Here is a 10,264-nt window from a genome sequence, read left to right on the forward strand (position 1 = left end):
AGGGAGAAATCTCATATGGCCTCACCCTGAGACAAAGTACAGGCAACTAAAGAATGCTGAGGGTGGGAGAGATAGCCTTCACCCGGGCAAAGCCCCCCAACTGCTTCTCCGACACCAAGTGTTCATTTCTGCAACAATATACATACAATTAACATATATAGACTGAGGAGACTGTGTTTTATATATCTAAGAATATATATGTGTGCAACAACTAAAGAAAAAGAGGCCATGAACTTGAGCGAGAACAGGGAAGGGGACATGAAGTAAGTGGCAAGGAGGAAACTGGAAGGGGGAATTATCTAATTATATACTATTTACTGAGTATTGTGGGCAATGTAAAATGAGAATGTAGGTTCTGATGGCTCTCAAGTCATGCATTTGATAAACCTAATGTGAAAATAGACTACAGAGAGGCACACGTGTATCATCACTGGAAGTGACATCCATCGCTCTCCCACCACACAGTTGCCTGTCTGTACCAGGCACTGGCATGTTTTTGCAAACTCTGTTATATTCTGTTTGTTTGGACGTTTGTTAATCTTAACAAATCTAACAACCATAAGCTCCACTTAGGTGCAATGAGAATAAATAGAGGTCAGTTAGAACTGTTCTGTCTAGCTAGCCAAATTAGCTTGAGTCAGAGCCGACCACTGGGCAGCACTTCCTGCACCTGCCCATGAGTTTGTTATGTTTTCTTCCTTTGTAAGCTGGCCTTGAGGACTGTTTGGAGCCATAGCCTCAGCCCCTGAATTCTTTTTTCCCCCTGTTTAGTTGTAGGAGTTTATTTTAAATAACCTACAGATGATTAAAGGGAAATTCATGATAAAAACAGCAGACACTTGAGGAAAGATGTGGGAGTGGACTCTGCACACACACTAAACTAACAATGCCTCTAAAACTAACGATTATTGCAAGATAAAAAGTCTTCACATTAAAAATTTTCCGTTTTTTTGTCTTTGCCTCATTTTTTTTTACACAATTACAAAAGAAAAAGTAAAAGCCCTAAAATCTTGATTATTTTCCCTTTTTGTTTTGTCTTTGTTTTTCTTGGCCCAAACGCTCATTTTCCTCTAAATTTATTGACCTGTGGAAGGTTTTATACAATAAAATCTTTCAAATGAAAGACCCGGGTTTCCAAAGAAAAAGATGGATCCCTTAAAAGGTACAAAGAATGGTCAGCGCAAAGCATGATGGGAAAATGGTTTCAGTCGCTGATTATTTCACTATCTTTAGACTCATTCGCCCTTTATCCCTCCTCAGCCTCAAGCTACAGGATCTTTAAGATCAAGAAGAAGACTTAAATATTTTAAAATAATTAAAATCAAGTCAGAAATCAAGTCAGGAAATACTTTCCCATCATGCTTTTCTGTGAATAGATGTCTGAACCAAAACAGTGCTGATGTCACAACTGCTTCAAGTGTGATGAAAATTGATTCCCATGACGACAGAATGACAGCTGTAATCAGTGTCCGAATTCTGAGCTACAGTCCTAATGGGTCAGTTTTAGAGTGTGCGTTCAATAAACTATCCCTGTCTGGCTGAGATTGGTGTTCGTGTTGTTTGTGGAGTAACTCCTGGATCCTCTCTCATAATCAAAATGTTCCCTAAGGTAGGTCATCAGCAGATGGGATGCTGGCTGATGGGATAGTGTGTTAATACAAAATATGCTCTTCGGGCGGAAGATGATGACACATGACTCTAACCCCAGCACCCAGGAGGCTGAGTCAGGAAGGCCATGAGTTTGAGGCCAGTCCCAAAACAGCTAGTGACTTTCTAAAATCAAAATAAACAAACAAAGCCTGCAAAACAAAATAAAACAAAAACCTAAGAAAAAAATTTAAGCAAGTTTGTAGCACTACATATAAACAATTTATTCATTCTATAATGACTTTAATATCCACACACACCTTGCGTGGCCCTCTACAACCTTAGATTCCAATTGGATTCCAGTTGAGATAGAAACTTTTGTTAGTAGTTTGTTTGTTTTTTCAATACTGTTTGCATGAAAAGCCTGCAGATTTTTTTCCATTAGTCCCTAAACAGAACAGCATTAAAATTATTTCCCAAGCATGTACAATTTATTAGATGTTTGGAGTCATCTCAGGATGTGTGACTTCTAAGCAAATATCACATCATTTTATGTAAGGATCTGAACCTCCTAAGCCTTTGGTTTCCACCCAAGGATCCTGAAGCCAGCCCCCATCAGTTGGCAATAAATTCTGTATTTGGTCACAACTGGTTGAAGGAATAACTTTGGGAGATGAATCAGCTTTGCATAGGCAACTGATAAAAACAGGAAGGAGCCCGAGCTATTGCTAAGAAGAGTAGAAGTTCATTTGAGAATTGAGTAATCCAAGAGACTGGGTCAAGGAGACCTTTGTTCCTCAGAAGGGCTCCTGAAATGACTGAGTATTTGTGAGGAGGGAACAGAGGAAGCAAAGGGGATGGGTTGATCAATTTGCCAGGAAGGTATTGGAACGCAGAGTTACTCTTGCTGTGATGAAATACCATGACCAAAGCAACTCGTGGAGGAAAGGATTTATTTGGCTTATACTTCCACATCGCTGTTAATCAACAAAGGAAGGTCCCTATGGCTTATTCATCCTGCTTTCTTGCAGAACCTAGGACCATCAGCCCAAGGGTGGCATGACCCACAATGGACTGGGCTCTCTCCAGTCTATCACTAATTAAGAAAATGCCTTTAGCTTGTATCAAGTTGACTTAAAACTGTATAATAGCACACAGGGTAGATGAGTTACATCTAATCCTATGTTCACCCAGTTATGCACAGTTGTAAGTAAGAGACTCTTTTACACACACACACACACACACACACACACACACACACACACACACATCCTTTAAGCATGGATCTTTCATTTTTTTAAAGTTGTCATGTATCATGAGGTAGTCCTTTCTCAGCCTCTCCTATGTCACAGAAGCATTCTTAGCAGCTAAGGAGGCCCACACCCGGCCTTCAGCCTCTGGGTTCTCCATGTTCGGAACCCTGGAGCCTGTAACCTAGAACCAAATTCTCACTTACAAAACAGGATATAAGAAGGCATCAAGGGACAGAAATTTTGCATTAAAACTCCAACTCTACCACTTAGCAGATCTCTTAGTCAAGTTTGTGGACACCCTTGGCAGTGAGCCTGCCATAGTAAAGAAAATGAAATCTGTGTCTAATGTATCCCATTTTCTCTGGTGGTTACAATCCATTCAACTTCCCCCATACCCTTGCCCATTGGGTGTTAAAACAAAACAGTGTATGTACAATTACAATCAACAAGGAAATACACTGTGGTATACAGTGTTGGGAAATTTGTCTGAGGTCACACAGAAAAATCACACAGTTCTGAAGCTGTTCAAAATTCTAGGCAAAGTTTTATTAACAGTGAGCTCTACGGCTTTGTTGCTAAGCTGTATTACCACCCCAGACCCGTGTGTGTTTAGCTCAGACTTGTCATTACCTTCAGAAAAAAGTGTGTCTTGATGTTCACCCTGAACCTTCACCCAGGACCCATTCCATGGTCTAGTATCTCCAAGCAATAGCAGCAGTAGTAACTTGTATCTAAACGGCTATGATTTCATCTCTAGAAACAAGGACAGAAGGCAAGGTGGGATATCGAAGCCTAGCATACAGACCCAGCAAATTCGGAGGCCCCGACTGAATCCTGAACCTACCAAATGGAGAAGAGGGGAGTGGCGTTCAGGGACTCAAGTCACTGACTGCCTTTCCCCCTTGGGAATGTCTAAGGATATAGGGGCACTTGTGGAGCAAACTTTAAGAACAGAGGGAGGGAGACAGGGCCAGCAAATAGCAAATCTGAGATTGTCAAAATGGATTAGCTGTTAACCAAATACATTAAACTGGAAAGGAGTAAGGTGTACAGAAAAGGGGATCCATGCTGAAAGTGGCACCCATCGGTATTGACTGCAGAGGTCAGCCATCTGTGCTTCTGGAAGCAGTGACCTCAGGGTAGCAGGGGCAGCCACATCAGAAGTCCTGGTTGTTGGTCTTGGGATCATATCCTGTGGTATGCTTTTTGCACCACCTGCTGGCAAAGAATTGTGCTCCCAGCTCTCACCAAAGGGAAGGCCATGGGACACTGGCAAGCAAGATCCAGGGAGATGGAAATCCCTGCTGTTGGTGTTGTGGTTGGTCAGCAACACCTGGCTCTTCGCTATCCCTTGCTAGCGTGTTTTCTGCAGTGCCTGCTAACCTGTACAGGTTTTCTTTCTGAAACTGTCCCAGCATCGTGAGGTCACCCAGGTAGAGATCAATAGGAAAGGGAACCTTGCTTTCAGTGGCTTGGAGAAGCGCCTATTTAGAATCTACAAAACAGGATGCTTCCTGGTAAGTGGCAGGTGCACTATTCATGCGTTTGTTGGTGTGTAGCAGGGAACTGTTCTAGGTTTTTCTTGACATAGTAACTTCTGGGACAATCCAAAAATACTGTGCTCAACTCAGGGTCTTTGAAAGGGTTTTTCTGGGTGAAGTTTCAGAGTGTATACTGAAACCCTTGTTTTTCCTGAAACGATGAAAAGTCTGAGCTAAGTCCCCAGGAGGCTGAGATGAGACCATAGCTCAGAGGTAGAGCACTGCTGGGGTCTGCGCCAGGCTCTGAGTTCCATCGCTAGCACCACAGACACATAAATAACAATGACGATAATAATCAGAAAGTAAAATCCACAGAGATTCAACCAATGTCCACCCTTTGATGTTCTACGGCTAGAGACCCCGGCTGGGGACTACACATATCAACAGAGCACAGCCTTCCTCCTTTTCCTGCTTGCTTGTTTGCTCGTTTTTGAGACAAGGTCTCATGTATCCCACAATGACCTTGAACCCACCGTGTAGCAGAGCATGATTTTGAACTTATGAACTTCCTGTGTCCGCATCTTAAGTGCTAGGGTCAAAAGCATGTGTGCCCACGATTTGTTTATAGGATGCTGAGGACCAAATATAGGGCTCTGAATGTGCCAGGCAGTCACTCCACCAACCGAGCTACACCCGGTGGTCCTCAAGAAATGTCTTATAAGTAAATATGATGGGACGGAAGCACCTTTTAAAAATTGCCATATTATAAATGGGGAAATGAAAAGGAGGGGGTTTTAGCTGCTGAAGAGGTCAATACAGGAGGATAGGGAGAAAGGAAGATAAATAAGACCAAAGATGTTTGAAAAGCCAAAGGAATCAATATTTTATGTTTACCTTAAATAGCATATGATACATTCAAGTGTATATGTACCCAGCTTAGATGATGTCATGGCACTTGGAGTGATCATTCTCCCCATACAAGGCTTAGACTCTGTACTAGAAACCCCAGTGCCAAGCTTGAGAACATCCTTTCAAGTTGTTCATCATGGAAATGGATTCAAGAGACTTATTTATTTATAAGATTTGTTTATTTTATGTATATGAGTACATTGTAGGTATCTTCAAACACACCAGAAGGGGGCATTGGGTCCCGTTACAGATGGTTGCTGGAAACTGAACTCTGAGCCATCTCTTCAGTCCTCAAGAAACTCTTAAAACCATATAGGCCATTGTGTCCCATTCTCCTTGGCAGGCACAGAACAGAGCAGAGCTGCTCAAAAGGAGCCTAGGATCTTGGGTCCTCATTCTTTTAAACCAAACTTCTGTTCTTTCCTTATTTTTTTTTCTAACAAAATTATTTCCCCAGACTCAAATTCCTGTGTGTTTACATTGTTCTCATCTTCCTGAATACAGGCAGAGTGTCTTAACATGAGGACCAGGGAGAGAGAGTGTCCTGTCTTTTGCCATGGTCACCTTAACTGTACTCTGCACAGAAGCTGAGACTGTTAGGCACTGGTCTACACACATTTTGGATGTAGAACATCATCTTCACTGGGAAATGACAACCCCCTGCTTGCCATTTTAAAGTGAAACCTGGGCAGATAGCAAGGGCTTCAAAGAAGCCAGTGCCAGGCTGTGCCCTGGAAGCTCCCCAGAGAAAGAAAGACACCTTCTGTGCTTCGTGGTACCATACACGCCTAGCAAGATGTTTTTCAGATCTACCTATGAATCAGATGTGCCAATGGATACTGAGGACGGCTATTGTGAAGTGAGCTAGCCATGGCAGATACCGCTTCCTTCCGGAATGTGACTTTGGGTCCACCGCAATTCTGCCTCGAGGAAGGCATGTCTTTGTAAATAAAGATTTTGGTATGAAAGCTGACAGTATTTCCAGATCCCTTACAACAAATATGAGAGGTGCAATGAGGCTGAAAATCTTAATTGTTTTCTGACACACATGGTAAGGAAATACATGGGATCTATTTTCTCTGAAAATTAACATTTTATTTTTCTGGCCAATTGGGAACTCCATGATCAAATAAAATCCTAAACGTTTTTAAGTGAACGAAAAACTTGAGGAAGGCCATGCAAAATAATTCCAACTGTTTTTTTTCCAAAATATGGACATTCTGAATAGTGGCTGTGATCAAGAAAAAGTGAGCCTGCAGCCAGCTGACTGATACACTTGCATAAGAAATGAGATGGGGAATTTGGATGATCTGTCAGCAACCTGTAAAGAAAGCATATATCTTTTTCCTGGGGTTATATCTGGCTACTTGAGTCTGCGGCCAGTCAGTGGAATATAGTTAGTTCCACCTGGCATGTTTTCCCTTCAAGAACACATTCCTTATCTTATGAATACTTGGCTGCTCTTTTCATTTTTGATGTTTTAAAAAATGGCATTCCTTTCTTCTCTGGGTTTGGATCTGGTTGGCTTCCAGAAATGCGTTCTACCGACTGTGAAGATGGGACAGGGCAGGCTGAGCGGTTGCTTTGTTCCAGCAGTGGGCTCTCAGGCTGTAGGCATCAGCCGCAGTACCACATGGGCCTTTCCCACAAACCCCTGAGGATCGTGCAGCTTCCCTGGTGGTGGAGGACACCTGGTGGAGTTCTGCCTGCAAGAGCACACTTGGCATCTGATGATATCCAGCACAACACAGCCCCCAGAGATGCTCGCCTCCCGCTCTGCTCTGGCCTTATTTGCTACAGTATTCCATGACAAAGGCCCCGGTTTGTGCTTTGTAACTTGTGATATCAGAATCTAAGTCTTTGATTATAAACGTTTGACTTTCCGTGTTTATAATTTAAAAGACAAAAACAAGCTTCAGGAATCATTGCAGCCCGTGGTGCATTGGATGCTATGACTGTGGTTTTAATGCCTTTATTAAGGAGGAACAAGGCAGTCATCTGTAATCGTTTAACTGTAAGACCACTTTCTTCCAAACTCAAAGCAATATAATTTTTCATACAAAATTTTCAAGCAACTTAATGAAAGTGGGGGTTCATCTCATTGGTCAAGATGATGCTCAGAGTGCACATTTCTCTTGCTCTCTTCAGGTCTACGGCTAGTCCACTAGCCAGGGACACCAACCACACTATGGCTATATAATAGCATCAAGAAAATCAGTGTGAAACCTACCTGATCATTGGTAAAGGCTTGAAACTTTCTGTTATGTTTTTATTATTACGACATCATTATTATTGTTGTTGTTATTATTCAGGCTCTCTCTATATAGTCCAGGCTAGCCTTTAAGTTCATTGTAATTCCACGTTGTTCTAAGATGACAGGATGTTGCAGGAGCATAGTCTCTGCTTCAGCCGTGGAGCCGTTATTTCTCCAAGCTCCTGGCTCTTTCCTGCCATGGGTGAGGAAGCTGCTGTTTTCTAGCCCTTCTCAGTAGGGAGTCACAAGCTTTACAGTGTTTAGATTTTTTAAATGATTTAAGTGGCCTTCACAGAAGACCTCAATACAATATTAACCACACATACACATAGTTCCAGCTGCCCTGAAACTCTCTGTTTAGACCAAGCTGGCCTTGTCATGGCAGAATTTTAATTTTCATTTTGAGGATAATAATATAGGAGCCTCAATCTATATCAAATGAGAATCTTGAAAAGTGTGGGGAATTTTGTACACTATGATACATACCCCGAAGTTTTGTAACCTAAAATGCCTTGTGTTTTGACTATGTACAAACTAAGATATCTTTAATAACATAAATGTTTTTAGTGGTGAATGTGTTATGCCCAACAGTCTCCCTCTATTATATGTGTACATATACATACATCTATATACCTTTCCAATTTTAATTTCAGTTGCAGCCTAAATCAACTTTGTCTAAACTCAGGGTTCAGAAGGTATTTCCCGTTTTCTTCTGCTCATCCTCACGGGTCGTCTTCATTTTCTGTCTGGCACCTGGGGGACTGAACCTCTAAGCTTTGGTTTCTGCTTCACAGTAGACAGCTCCATGGCTGGGCGAGAGACTGCAAGTGGAAAGAGATGCTGAGGTGCCTCCTCCCCTCCCATCCCTTCCCGGTCATCTTGGTTTCAACTCCATGGTTCAGGCAGAAACTTCTAAGTTGAAGCTACCGTGTTCTGGTCACATGTTCTCTTCTCTTTGCTCTGTCTGAATGAGAAGCCACAATTAGAAGGTCTGCAGACCTTTCTCATCTCTACATGGCTCATCACCTTTGGTGTTGTTTAAGTCCTATGTGGCCTTCTATTGTTTTTAAAACAAAATCTCAATCCTTTGATTTTTACCAAATGAAGACTCAGGAGCCAGGTGCTGTAGTGAAAAGCCTACTAGCTCAGAGAGGCAGAGAAAGAACCCAGCTGACCTTCCTCTTCAACTGACATCTCAGAAGGTAAGAGTCAGTTCTCCTCCTCAGTGTCTTAAAAACCTTTCTAACAGAATGTCCCTCCTTTCTACTTCCTGTGCGTCTCTCTATCTGTCCTCCTGACTTCCTCCCAACTCTCTATGGCCTTTTCCTATGTTCCTTCCCTGACAAGTTGCTTACTCTGTCTCTGATGTATCGTTGACTTTACTTAACCTTTTTTACAATAGAAAGAAAGCTCTTGGATTAAAAGTGTGTTTTTGGGTTGAGCCAAACCATAACTAGAAACATTAGATTGTGTTTTTTTCCAATATGCAATCTCATAATGTGATCAAGTATCCTACAACACTCTTGGATTAAAGGTGTGTGTTTGGGCTGAGCTACACTCTAACTAGAGACAGTTTTTTTCCAGTGTATAGTCTCAGGGTTCACAGTGTGATCAATTATCTTGTACCAACCTTGAACTGTGTATAGTCTCTGAACCAAGTCTTATAAAGTGGATCCTTTGAGTGAAATTTTGTGTCCTTGGGACTTGGTGGCCAGGGTCCAGGCTTGCCTTCCCCTCCCCCTTTCCTTTTGGAAGACGATAGAAACACATAATGCTAATGCTAGCTAGGAGTCCAAGAGCTAGGGGACACAAAAGGCAAGGGTGATGGTGGGCTGGAGGCTTAGTCCTCTAGTGTCTAATTTCTAAGTTGTAGTTGACTCCATATCTGATTCCCAGAGAAATCAACCAGGAACCCAGTTGAACACTTTGAATGACATTCTTTCCTGGAGAATTTGCCACAGAGTTCTTAGACTTAGGAAGTGGTCCAGAATTCTCTTCCCAGGGCCTTTTCAGGATGCTGTGCTGAGAATCCCAGCAGTATTCTGTAAAAGAGACAGTCCTGGCTCATGCCTGCTGGCTTTGATTTCTACAGGATACACCCCCGCCATTTCCATGACCAACTTCATTATATTCTCCTTCTGATCAGCCTCCCTGCTAGCGATGAGATGGAATCGTTTCATGCATTTTCCAACGTTGCTGGCAGAGTGCAAAGCAGGAAAACCCAAACAGATGGGAGCAGGATGCACAGTCAGTCATGGGGCTTGAGTTCCCTTCGGGTTGTTCCCTGCTCCCACATTTTATGCTGGGTTCCCAGTGACTGATCTTTCACTCTGGGTCCTGGCTGCTTAGTTGGCTCCATTTCTTCTCAGCCACCCAAGTTCCTGTGTTTCCTGGATTTGTGCCTCCTGAGCTTCCTCTGTGGTAGGGACTCCCTCGTGACTGTTCCCTTGTGACCTTTGTACTCCTGTTGAGATCATATCCAATCAAGAATCCCTAACTGAAGATGTGGGACACCAAAATGGCTGCACCGGTAGAGGCCCTTGCATCACAATCCACCCACCTGAGTTCGAGCTCAGAATCCCGTGGTGGAATGAGAGAACCTACTTCCTTGCGTTGTCCTCTGACTTCCACGTGTGTGCTGTGGCCCACAGCCTTACACACGGAGACCCTCAATAGTAGCAAAACAACTTTGATAACGGAATCGGAGAAGCATCCAATACAGTCCAATTCCTTACATTACCTCTTGCCGTACAGACAGGAGGCCTTGACGGACTATGAAG

The sequence above is a fragment of the Mus musculus genome, chromosome 14, assembly GCF_000001635.26.
Source record: "Mus musculus strain C57BL/6J chromosome 14, GRCm38.p6 C57BL/6J".
NCBI classification, from domain to species: Eukaryota; Metazoa; Chordata; class Mammalia; order Rodentia; family Muridae; genus Mus; species Mus musculus.